Consider the following 12,461-nt stretch of genomic DNA (forward strand, 5'->3'; position numbering starts at 1 on the left):
CGTCTTATATTGATGCAATATCGAATACTGGTAATGTTTGCAGGAGGGAAGGGGATGATTAAAATTCCAACTGCAAATGCATTAACTTGTTGCTGTATATATTTATTTAAAATTATAATTATTTTCTTAAATGAATTTTTCTTCCTTGACCAGAGGTGTGAGCATGTAACAACTATAAGAAACAAACAATGTGGGGGATATGTGGGCATCAAAAATAGGTTTTCCATCAGTAGTTTGGATGAACAAGAAAATGGTGGCATAATTAATAGGAGTAAGCAAATGAGGGGAGGTGGTGTTGGGAGGAGAAACCAAACATCTTCAACGGGGCATGTTAGCTTTGGAGCACTGGTAGGCATGAAGTCAATTATTCTGGAAAACAACTACAAATGGAAGCTGTGCTATCCAATGTGGTAGCCACTAGACATCATATTAAAATTTAAATTATGTGCTCAATAGTGATATGTGACTAGTAGTTACTATATTGGACAGCACAGATTAGAACATTTCTATCATCACTGAAAGTTCTATTGGACATTTCTAGTCCTTGAGTTGGGCTGGTTATGGTTAGAGAAATTTGGGGTCATTAACTTAGAGATGATAGCTGACATTGGGAACCAGATGAAGTCACTGAGGTGGAGAAGGTGTAATGAGAGAAGAGAAATAGGACCTAACCTAGGAAAAATCCCATTAACTGAATGACTAGACAAAGGGAAGAATGAAAAAGACAGTCACAACTTACTTTCTCCTCCTATTGTACTGCACAATGTGAAAAGGAATTTATTGTATAGATTGTGAAGCTCCTTATGTAATGGTTATTGAGTACCACAAGAACAGCATATTCAAAACAGAGTTTTGTGAAAGAACATGTATTACAAACTGTGATTTTTTTGCACCAAACAAAATGTTATGCTGTGATATTGGATTGTTTCTGCCAAGGGTGAGTGATATAGTTAGGAGGGTTTTTTTTTTCTTTCCCTGATAACTTTAAGGGAGTTAAGGTTTAGAATTTACATTATTAACATGTTCAATAGAATCTCTTTCAAATAGAATTTGCTTTATTAAGCTTTTGGCAAGTGCAGCGTTATAGGTGCTTCCTGACTGGATTCTGAAACAAGTGCTTGTGGTGCAGGTTGGGTAAAGCAAGTGCTGCTCTTCAGTGCTAGAATTACTGACTTCTGTGGGAGTTTCAGAGCCTCACTTAAATTCTTGTCCAGACGAGGGTTTCTTTATTTCTCTAGAGATGTGGTCTTTGGAGGACTTACGTGTGGATAAAAATAGTGGCATTGTTTTTCTTAGATGAGTTCACGTCCTTGAATCAATGGATTGGCTCATAGAGTTGAACAAATATATGATTGAAAATGGAATTATGTTTCATCAAATGTGAAGCACATAGTTTGGTAGTAAAAATGATAAAAGTAAAAATATTATAAAATGATTAGTTTAACCGCTATCTCTTGACAGTTCCTTGACTATGTGACCCTTGAAAAGTATCTAGTTTAAGAGAGGATTATATGATGAAGAGTTAGCTGGACAAGTTCGGATATAAAAGGAGACTTAAGTGGAAATAGTCAGTGTGAATATTTAGTATTTCCAATTTAATTGTTAGCAAATGTCCGATTTTCATTTAATATGGAGGATGTCAAGCTTCTCTTTCTGCAAAGTAAATTAGGGATTTATCTGCTATTGAAGACTACTCTTAGAAATAATTTTAAAATATCACAAATAAAAAGAAGATTGCTTTCTCCCCCTCTTCCTTATTTTTCTTTTAACCCAGAAGAAACACATACTCATTGTCTCAAAGGAATTACTGAGCACCTTACATATACTTCTTTTTGGCCCATAAGCCATGAGTTTGACTCCCTTGTTAGACATCAGGCCCCTGCTGGGCATGACGACTCCTCATTCATCCATGTGTCCTGGCCATCCATCTGCCAGAGTGCTCAGCTTGTGATAGACTATAAATAATTTTTTTATTGATTCTTTGCCTCATTTCACAAGATATTTCAGGCAGCTAATAAATATTTGTTGAATTGTGTTGATAAGTTTTTGCTTGTGTAATAAAATATGCACCCCACTGTATTGGTTTGATACAGATTCCATAACAGCATATTACAGACTGGGTGGATTAAGCAAAAGAAGTGTACTTTTTCAAAGTCCTGAAGATTAGAAGTCCAAGATCAAGGTGTCAGCAAGATTGGAATTTTTTGAGGCCTGTCCTTGGCTTGCAGATGGCTACCTTCTGTGTCCTCACATGGTCTTTTCTCTGTGCCCATGTGTTCAAATTCCCTCTTCTTATAAGGATGCTAGTCAGATTGGATTACAGCCCACTCTAACAGCCTCATTTTACCACAATTATCTCTGTAAAGGCCTTCTCTCCAAACACAGTCATGCTCTAAGGTGTTGAGGATTAGGACTTCAAGATATAAATTTTGGAGGGACACAATTCAGCCTATAACACAATTTTCTTTAGCAGAATGCATGACATATCCAACTCAGTCAAAGAAATAAAAATAATCTGTTCATTGTATGGACATAGAACTAGCAGTCTCATTTAGATAGTCACTTTGCATAAATGTAGGGCAAAAAATATCTATACACACATACACAAAAAATTGTGAATAATGCTGACTAATGACCAAATCCAAGAAGAAAATTACCAACAAGTAAATTGCTTTGATGTTTACATTTTTACTCTCAAAATAGTTTTTTTGAGTAATTGAGTTATTCTTTTATTCTCTTATGTGCCCTAACCAGAGATCGAACCTGCAAGCCTGGTATATCAGGATGACACTTTAAACAACCGAGCTACCTGGCCAGAGCTGAGCTGTTCTTTGAATTACCTAAGTCCCGAATTTCTTAGGAGGAAGGCAATTTCAGAACACATGTAGACCCATAAAAATCCCCAAATGGTAATGGCTTTGCACCAGAGAGGCCAATCATTTCTTTCCTCAATGATTTCATCTTTGTTCCTACACATCCTTCTTAAAGGACAGTCTGCTGCCTCAAACCCTGATGAATGGGCCATAGATCATGTGATTATTCTCCTCCCTCTCCCATCAGAGAAATTTGCCTGGGATCGACAAAATGGACTGATCACATTCTTGAAAATTTGGAATTGGACTCAAAGGTTCTAGTCTTTGTTGGATAACTGAGTGAAGAAGCTGAGAAAGGATAGTGGGGGCAGGGGGCAATAGAGAAGAAAGAGGCAGAGTTGAAAGACCATGTGGCTCCTGAGAGAGAGGAGAGTAACTTCAATTTCTGACGTCCTAGTTTTTCATGTCAGTTATCTTGAAACTTAATTTTACTTTTTTTCCTTGGGATTTATTAGATGTTCCTCAGCCTCCCAATAATGCATTCTATGCTGTATACCTGAAACTAATACAAAAATATATTGAATATAAACTGTAATTGAAAAATTAAAAAATAGCAATTAAACAAATACAAGCTAGTTATTATTTGTTTCCCACTATGTGCTAATGCTATGATCATATTTCAAGTACATTATGTTCTTCAATCTCAATGAAATCCTATGAAATAAATATTGTGATTATCTTCACTTTTGAGGTAAGGAAATGGAGACCCAGAGAGATGAAAGGAAAGCCTCTTTTCTAATGGTTTCCTCACTGTTTAGCATGCTAGTGTGAGGACTCATGTCTGGAGCTGTAGTAGCTGTTTTCTGTTTTTTGTTTTCCACAAGGCAACAAGCATGATAACAAAATATCAACACTCTGTATATGGTGGAGCAGAGAAGAAGAATGGGAAGAATCTAGGACATTTATATCATGAGCTGCTAAACAAAGTTCAGAACCATTCACCTCTAGATGTCTTGTTAAGAAAACAATTTTATTGCATGTTTATGTCAGTCTTAGGTTTTTTATTGTTTGAGTTAAATGTATTTTTATGTACATCATGTCTAAAAAGAGGAACTGGTTCAGTTTGGCTACAGGGTGGAGTACTCGTAGGTCCAATGAAAATAGTAAGTTAGAAAATATTATAGAAGCTCTACTTGTTAGACTTAGGACTTGACAATTTGGTTGATAATAAGGAACCAATGAATATTACTAACCAATGAAATACTACTAACCAGGAAAGTGACATGCCTAAAACTGTGTATTAAAAGGCTCTCACTTAGAGATATCTAGTTTCAGTATAAGGGAAACTGGAACATGTTTATAGACAAAGTGGTAGAATTTAATAGCAGCATAAACCTTGAAGATGCAGGAGAAAAAAATGGTAACTAATGGAGCAGGTTGTATAAAGTTTGGGAATAATGCCAGGAGAAAAGGAGATGAAATAGCCACTGAGGGTAGGAGGGAAGCGAATAAAGTTGGACCAAAGTACTAATTTTTAGATGGAGATAAATGAAGGCAAGGTAGATCAAAATAAATGACATCAATTTCAAAAAGCTTAAGAGAAAGGGTTAACTTAGGAGAGTGAGAGAGGAGAGAATGGGGTTGAAAACTCTGAGAGGGGAAAAATTACTTAGCTCTCCCATTAGTGCTTATCTTATCCTAGCATAGCAGTTGTAGTGTTGGCCATTCTCCAAGATGGCTTCCAATGAGTTTTGTCTCCTGGTGTTCATAGCTGTATAGTATCCTCCCATACAGAATCAGGCTACTCTGTATGACAAATATAACACAGTAGAGGTAACAGTGTGAATTCTGAGATCAGGCCGTACAGGGAATTGTGCTGTTGATCTTGTTCTCTTGGATTGCTCAATGGGGAAAGCCAGTCGCCATACTGTGAGGACACTCAAGAAGCTCTGTGGTGAGGCCCATATGCAGAGGAAAGGGGGCCTCCCCTCAAAGGCCAGCATCAGCTTGTTAGCCATGTCAGTGAGCCTCCCTGGGAGCAGATCCTCCAATTCCAGGGAAGATGAACCACAGCCCCAGCCAACACCTGACTGCAATATCCAGAAACACCAAGCCAAGCTCTTCTTGAATTCCTAACCCATAGGAACTGTGAGGTACAATAAATGTTCAATGTCATTTTAAGCCTCTAAGTTTTGGGGTAATTTGTTATACTGCAATAGACAAATAATATAGTTTATATGTTTGCTTGTAACCTTGACTGAAACCTCTTAGTGGGTAAAAAAAAAAAAAAAAAAAAAAAAAAAAATCTTTCTGCTTCCTTTTTACCTCATTCTTTACTCAGTACCTGACACATGCTTATTGAAGTGAATTGATAACTGTAGCTTTGGAAAATATAGCAGGGAACCTGAAGAACTGAATAAGAAACTGAAGTGTAGGCCAGTTTAGCCACCAGTTAACATGTTGCTGCTAGGGAGCCATTTATGTATTATGTGAAAATAAGTAAAGACAAAACATTTCTTCATTTTTGTGGATCCAAGGAAGGTGTTGAATGACAGTAATTAAAAAGATCTGTGAAGGTGATAAAACTGAGAAGTAATGCCTATTAAATTAGTGAGTTACTAAGTGAAAAGGAGCCTATATTTTGCCTGATTGAGATAAATGATCCTTTATTTGATTTTGGAAACACCTAAGTGCAAGTCAACCTCAGACCTACCAGAGAAAGGCAGAAGGGGGAGCTCAGGGTAAGCAGCCTTCGGGCTGCCCAGGGACAGGGAGAGTGAGGAGTTACGGGCAGAGTGTGAGGAGCAGAGGGTCAAAGGAAACTCTAATTTTGGTACAAATGGTAAACTCTCCAGAGAACAAGGAAGCTAGATCCTTAACTCCCATTATTTATTGAAATAAATTCTACATATTTATTAACCTATTAGATGAAAATTTGGTCTCACGATGAGGAAGAGCTTTCTAAATCTAAATGAAGAACACAAAAGGAAAAGAATACCAATTTGAATGGTAAAAACTTAAGCTCTGTAAAGCAAAAACAGGAGAAGGAAAATTAAAAGACAAATTGGGAGAAATATTTTCAGCACATATAATAGAGCATGAATGTTCTTATTTTAAGAGAACTTGCAAATTAGTAAGATTCTGAAGAATACTTTCATATCATAGAGCCAGGGAAGACCAATAATACTTTAAAAAATTAAAAAAGATTATTTTAGAAATATTATAAAATATTTGAAGATTATTTCAGGAAATAATTATGTTGCAATAAGCTAGTTTAGTAAATTTGATTATGTTATGGTGAAATATTTATATTTGAATTGCTCTTAAATTTTTTATAAACAAATATTCAAAAATAATTTAATTTCCATCACAAAGTGATAATCGCATGCCATTCATTCTGGTTCTTTCAGGCAAAGCATTTAATTTTTATTATTTGAACCAACACTGTCCCGCCACAGCTGCCAATACTCTGGACACTCTAGTCACCTGTTGTCATCATAATGAAACACAGAATACAAGTGACAACTATGTGGGGATTTCAGAATGAGTATCAGACAGACTTGTTCTGGTCATGTTTAAAATTCTCAGATCCATTGAGTTGCCCAGACTTTAAAGAAATAAACTTGTTAACAATTAACCTCAAGATCTTAGAGGGTCAGAAATGATAATGGGGCTTTCCATGACTCAGTAGAGAGACTGGTGTGCCATTTGGAAGTCTAAGATGATTCCTGGGTCATTAGCTGACAAGGCGCTTGCTGAAGCTGATCCACCAACGAGTAGTGTCAAACAGTAATCAAAATGCAGTGTGTGTTGCTGTACCCTGGCCTGTGGCATCTATCTGGTTTCCATGCCCTGTTTCGTACTTTGTGGGAGAATACCACTTGAAAGTGTGCCTTCAAGATTTCCAAACGTTTAAAACAGAAACATAATTTTCTTACTGTAGCAGGGTCCTAATTTTCTTACAATAGCGGCTTGTCTTGGAAGGCAAACACATGAAGGTGGGAGGCAGGTCGAGTGGAGAGAGAATGGAGCACTGTCAGAAAGATGCAGCCCCAAAGTCTGCGTGAGCCCACTGAGCTTGGACATCCGCTCCTCCCAGGGCTCAGTCAGATTTCCCTCAGGGCTGACACGTGTTATCTGGAGCAGCCAGTTGGGGGAAAAAAGTCTTTAGGAAGTGTCTGTTTAATTGCTAATGTTTCTAATCAAAAGGAAAAACAGCTCTGGGAAAGCAGGATAGGGAGTATTAACTCCGGTGCCCTTCCCACCAGGAGAACAGTGCTGGTGTGTGCTGGGGCCTCGGGGCCTGGCCCGGGATGCTGATGCAAGGGAAGGAAAAGAGAAAGGCAGCAGTGGGGAGGAATGCGTCGGATTCTGAGGGCTTCTCTGAATGTCGGGATGGAGAGATGGATGAAGATGTGGAGACCCTGACCATATTTGCATGGAATTGCTTAGCACTTCCCTCTCCCCTGTTTGAACCATCATTTTATGGGGAGTAGTTGATAGTCAAGGCTTGGAGGAAAGAGCAGAGGCAGCTGTGGGATGCTCTTCTGGGGCCTTGAGATTGTAGAGGATTACTGTTTGGTTGACTGTTTAGCTCTCGATCCTACGGTCCCTGTCTATCTCCCTCATCTTTTCTGTATTTCCTTTAATATAAAATCCTTGTTTTCTGCCCTAAGGAAGCCTTAAAGAAAATGCAACCTATGAATAGCAGCATAGGTCTTCCATGTTTGAGGATCAGTTACAGCTGGATGTGTGACGTGTTTTCTCCTGTTATCAGGAATCTGTGAAATATTTATAGAAATAGGTGTGCTGAGGGCTGGAAGGATTGCAGAAGTTGAAGGATTCTGGTTTTATGGCCTCTGGAGCCTTGAGTGGAACACGCACAAAGAGCTCTAGAAATGGTGTTGGAAGAGGGAACGAATGCAGTGCTTTGGGAGAACAAGGAAAGGTGAGGCCAGGCATCCAGGCAGCCTTCATGGAAGAGGTGGGAAAGCACCTGGGCTTGTGAATAGGAGACGTGGGCAGTGAGTGACCTCTTTTGATAGGTCACCGTTGTTATGACGTGACTTCCTCTTAAGGCAGTGAGGTGGAATCTAGACTCTAAAGCCGCAGCGAGCACTCTTTTATCCAGGATTCATACCAAACAAAACAAACAATCTCCCCACACCCCCCAAAACAAAGCCTCGCTCAAGTGTTTGTTTTCTCCTCATGGCATTTACCGATGTAAGTAATTGTTCATAATATGTTACCTTGAGTCCTTACAAGATCCTCCTGGGCCCTCAGATTCAAAGAAAGATGAAAAACATGTGAAAACACTTTGCTAGTATAATGTAATCCTACTCTGATTCATTGACTGTTCATCGTGGTTGAGTATGAGGTACATGAGTGGAAGCCATCCCAAACATTCCTGATAATGGACATTTCTAAAACAGAACAGGGATAAACTCTAAATTGGAGGAATTTCTTCTTCAAATGGTTATGCCTTTCCAAGCTTGATTCCAGGGAAAACTATAAAGACGGTTGTCTCCCTCACCTTTCTACTTCATTAAGTCATTTAACAATTCAGCAAACATTTTTTCTTTGCTAAGTGCTAGAAGGTAAAAGGCAAATAAGATAAAATCCTTTTTAGAAGGAAGCTGAGAAGAGGCTGATGTGAAAGTAAATATTTATCTGCAAGTTATGTTCTATCTACAAAACTCAATGAGAATAAAATGAAGTGAGAAGACATGAATAATGTTAAGCGTTAGCCTAACTTTGCTACTGTTTTAAATACAAAGGAATCCTGATAACATTTACAATGGTGGTGGGTAAAATTCAGACACAGGTTGAGAGTCCCTGAAATAGTAATACGTCCTGAGCTTGCAATGAGGGAGTGTGAATTCAGCCCACCTGCCTGTGGTGTAGGACAGACTGAGTACTGATTCTCCGAGGGTGGCTCTTGTCCTGAGCAGCACAGGGAAAGTGCTTTCACAAGGTTTCCCTGCCCTCTCTATCGTTTTTCTCCATTCCTGTTGCTGATGGTGTTACTGAAAAATGGACCGGTGGGGTGGGAGGTGCCCAGATGCTATTACCGAAACAATGCCCCCTACTTTCCCAGGGTCCCTCGGTTGTAGGTCCTTTGCCCACCGCCGCCCTTGAAATTATGGCTCTCAATGGCAGAGTTTGGTGAAAAGGAAAGGAACTATTTAAAAGTTATACAGGTTTGATTAATGGCTAAATGTCACCCGTAAATCTCAAAGCCCCTTTAAAGCACCCAACACACACGGTCCTGCCTTCCTCACTCTGCCCAGTCAGGCCAGTCAGGGGTACCGTACTTCAGAAGAAAAAAGAGCTCAAGTCCGGGGCCCAGCTAGGCAGGCGTCTTGCGGTTCCCAGCACCATCAGCTGTGCCGCCACGGTCTCCAGTTCTTAATCCCAAACCGTGTGGCACCTTCTCATGGCCCACTAGCAAGAGTCTTCCCTCCCCTTTTCTTCCCGCGTGGTCTTCACATTGTTCCCCAGAGTCTGCGTCTCTTTGTCTCTCCTGCAGGGCCTGTCTCCCTTCTCCCAGTTACATTTTGTATTAGAAGTTTTTCAGACCTTCCTGGTTAGCCTTGTTGAGATGCAAAATAACAATCTTTGCATATGAGGTCTGAAGCTATCCTGTTACTGACATGCAAAATGACTGTCAATGACCCAGCTCCACTTCAGGTATGAAGCCGTCCTGTTACTGGTACACAAAGTAACTCTCAATGGCCCCGCTCCAGGTCTCCCATCCCCCATGGTGGCCCGCCTTGGGCAGGGAGAATATCTCATATTTTTCTTGGACATCCCAATTTCTGGACACTGTTACAAATACCCTTTGGGGGGGCCATGGCTGTGCCCTGTTAAAATGTGGCAACTCTTTAGTGGCTCTCAGCTTTGTTCAGGGGACATTGGCCTTGCCCTGGGGTGTTTTCCATCATTTTAAACCCTAACTCCCACTTCTTTTAGTCCTGAGTTCACTTCTTATTTCAGACATTCCTGGAGATGATCATTTTTTCTTTCAAATTCAACTATATATATTTTTTATATACATATTAAATTTATTGGGGTGATATTTGTTAATAAAATTATGTAGGTTTCAAGGGTAGAATTCTATGATACTTCATCTATATATTGCATTGTGTGCCCACCACCCAAATTCAAATCTCTTTCCATCACCATTTACTTGACCCTCTTTACCCTTCACTAACCCCAAAACCCCTTCCCTTTGGTTACCCCCATACTGTTGCTTGTATCTATGAATTTTTGTTTGTCTTGTTTGCTCATTTGTTGCTTTTAGTTTCATATCCCACCTATGGGTGAAATCATATGGCTCTTGACTTTTTCTGCCTGACTTATTTCACTTAGCATGATATTTTCAAGGTCCATCCATATTGTTGCAAATGGTAGTATTTCATCTTTTCTTGTGCCTTAGCAGTATACCATTGTGTGTGTGTGTGTGTATGTGTGTGTGTGTGTGTGTGTGTACCATATCTTTTTTAATCTGATTATCTATCAAAGGACACTTCTGTTGTCTCCACGTCTTGGCCACTGTGAATAATGCCCTTGTCCTTGTAGCCAGGAGTGTGTGTGTATGCATTTGCTCCTGGAGGAGCACTCAGTCTTCTTCTTGCCTGGAAGGCCCAGTCTTCTGTCATTGGCACTGGGATGCTCACTCAAGGAAACTGGGCTCTGATGATTTGACTTTTTATTCTGATTATCTGTACATAGTTTACAATAAATAACCAAAACCACAAGTTAGGGTTTTATTTTCTATAATTTTCTTGAAGTGCTAAGGTAACAGGGGTCACATACCAGTGCGAGGGCCTAGATTCTGTTCATATTGGGGTTCAGACATTCTGGACATGCTGGACTTGATGCTTGGAGGATGAACTTGTCAAAGATTATTTGCAGGAATGTTTATCTCAAGGCCAGAAAGCAGAGGAGTTCAAGTTTGGGTCAAGTCTAACAAGCTGGCAGAGGGACAGGGCAATTCTAAGCATCATTCGTATGGTCTTCCCTGGATCTAAGTAAAACCATGCTGGGAGTAAAATCTGAAAATGCTGCGTGGGAGGAATCGCTGCAAGTTATTAGGCTCATGAGGATGCAGTTTGGGACAGATGCGGTGGAATATAAGCACACAAGTAGGGAAGATGGCCTCTTTCTTCTTCGGTGGCGAGGACAGCGGGTCCTGTTTACACCACAGACTTGGTGCAGCAGCCTCTGCATCTTGCAGTCAGCCTCCTGGGAGTCTCTGTAGGGGACAGCAAGGCCATTGACCTGCAGAGGGACAGTAGGAAAAAGGAGTGGAAGAAAATGTAGAGCTGGAGGGACACTGGCATTCTCACACATTCCACAGTCCTTGAGATAAGAGTAGGAGGTGCGGGGCGGTGGTGGGGTGGTGGGGGGGCTGGGGGAAGGTCCTTGTAGGGATTTAAACCTTCCTGACACCGCCCCCTCCAAAAGCATGACTGGTACTGTGATCTGAGACTCCTTTGGCTTGGGCAATGCACAGGCAGCAGGGTGTGAAGACCACATGAACACTCCAGAAATTATTAGAACATGACTGTTTAGGGAAAGGAACACAAATGACCTCTATTTGTTCAGGCTTCTCTAATTGATCGTCACAGAGTATTTCTTATCTTGCCTCTTGAATTTAATTTCTATGTAGTTCATTGGTAATGACAAATGCACCACTCTGACAGGGGACGTTGACAGTGGGGAGACTGTGTGTGTCGGGGTAGGGGGTAGATGGAGAATATATGGAGAATCCCTGTTATCTCCCGCTCAATTTTACCTATGAACCTAAAACTGCCCTAAAAAATTACTTTAAGAAAAGGGTGCAACTCACCTGGCCGGGGAGATGCCAGGCTCACGATGGTGGTTTTCCCAGGGCGAGGCTTATCCGTTGCTCTCTGGGTGTACTGACCCCGCGACTTCCCCAAGTGTGGGAAACCGCTGCATGATTTGTGGCAGTGGGAGACTGTGTTCATGCCCTCCCCTGGAAAACAAAAAAAGAGTGCAATGTTTTTGCAGTTCTTGGCAGTGACTGTGTATGGAGGAAGCGTAACAGAAACTGTTTTCTGATCAATACCACTGTGAACCTAAGACTGCTATAAAAATCTTTTCTTGATAAGAGAAAGGTAGTTAAAGAATTCTACCCATATGTTTGGAAACTAATAATGGATTCAAATCTGGTTATTAAAGTAAATAATATATAATAAAATTTAAAGATTAGTGTAACATTTTTTCAATTATGTATAATCATGAGAGAAATCATTAGAACTACCAAGACTGAGAAGCAGAGATAATATGGTACACATAAAGGGAGAGTCTACAAGTGTTCTAAAATTTTTATCTTAAATAGAGAGACTCAAAATGTGCCATTTCGTACTTGATTAAAATTATTAGAAAAGTGCAGATTAAATGAAGTTCTAGAAAAATTAAAATAAATTGACTTTAGGATAAATCAATCAATATTATAAAAAATGTAAGTTCTCTCTAGATCAATCTATAAACAATGCAATTACAAATTATCAAAAAACTTTTCTGAAACTTGGCAACTCTAAATAGCATCTGAAAGAAAGTAAATGTGAGAATGAACAAGACATTTTAAAATAGGAAATATGAACAGAGCTTACCTTG

At 39.8% G+C, this 12,461-nt stretch overlaps 1 non-coding gene across 1 annotated transcript; it reads left to right on the top strand.

Annotated features, from left to right (window-relative positions):
* Positions 1–11,659: 11,659 nt before the first annotated feature.
* Positions 11,660–11,818, top strand: LOC129074746 (U1 spliceosomal RNA). The gene has a single exon (XR_008529564.1). It is a non-coding gene; the product is annotated as a U1 spliceosomal RNA (small nuclear RNA).
* The last annotated feature ends 643 nt before the right edge of the window (positions 11,819–12,461 follow it).

The sequence above is a fragment of the Pteronotus mesoamericanus genome, unplaced genomic scaffold (assembly GCF_021234165.1).
Source record: "Pteronotus mesoamericanus isolate MK-2021 breed Mesoamerican mustached bat unplaced genomic scaffold, CSHL_Meso_final contig_50, whole genome shotgun sequence".
Lineage (NCBI taxonomy): Eukaryota > Metazoa > Chordata > Mammalia > Chiroptera > Mormoopidae > Pteronotus > Pteronotus mesoamericanus.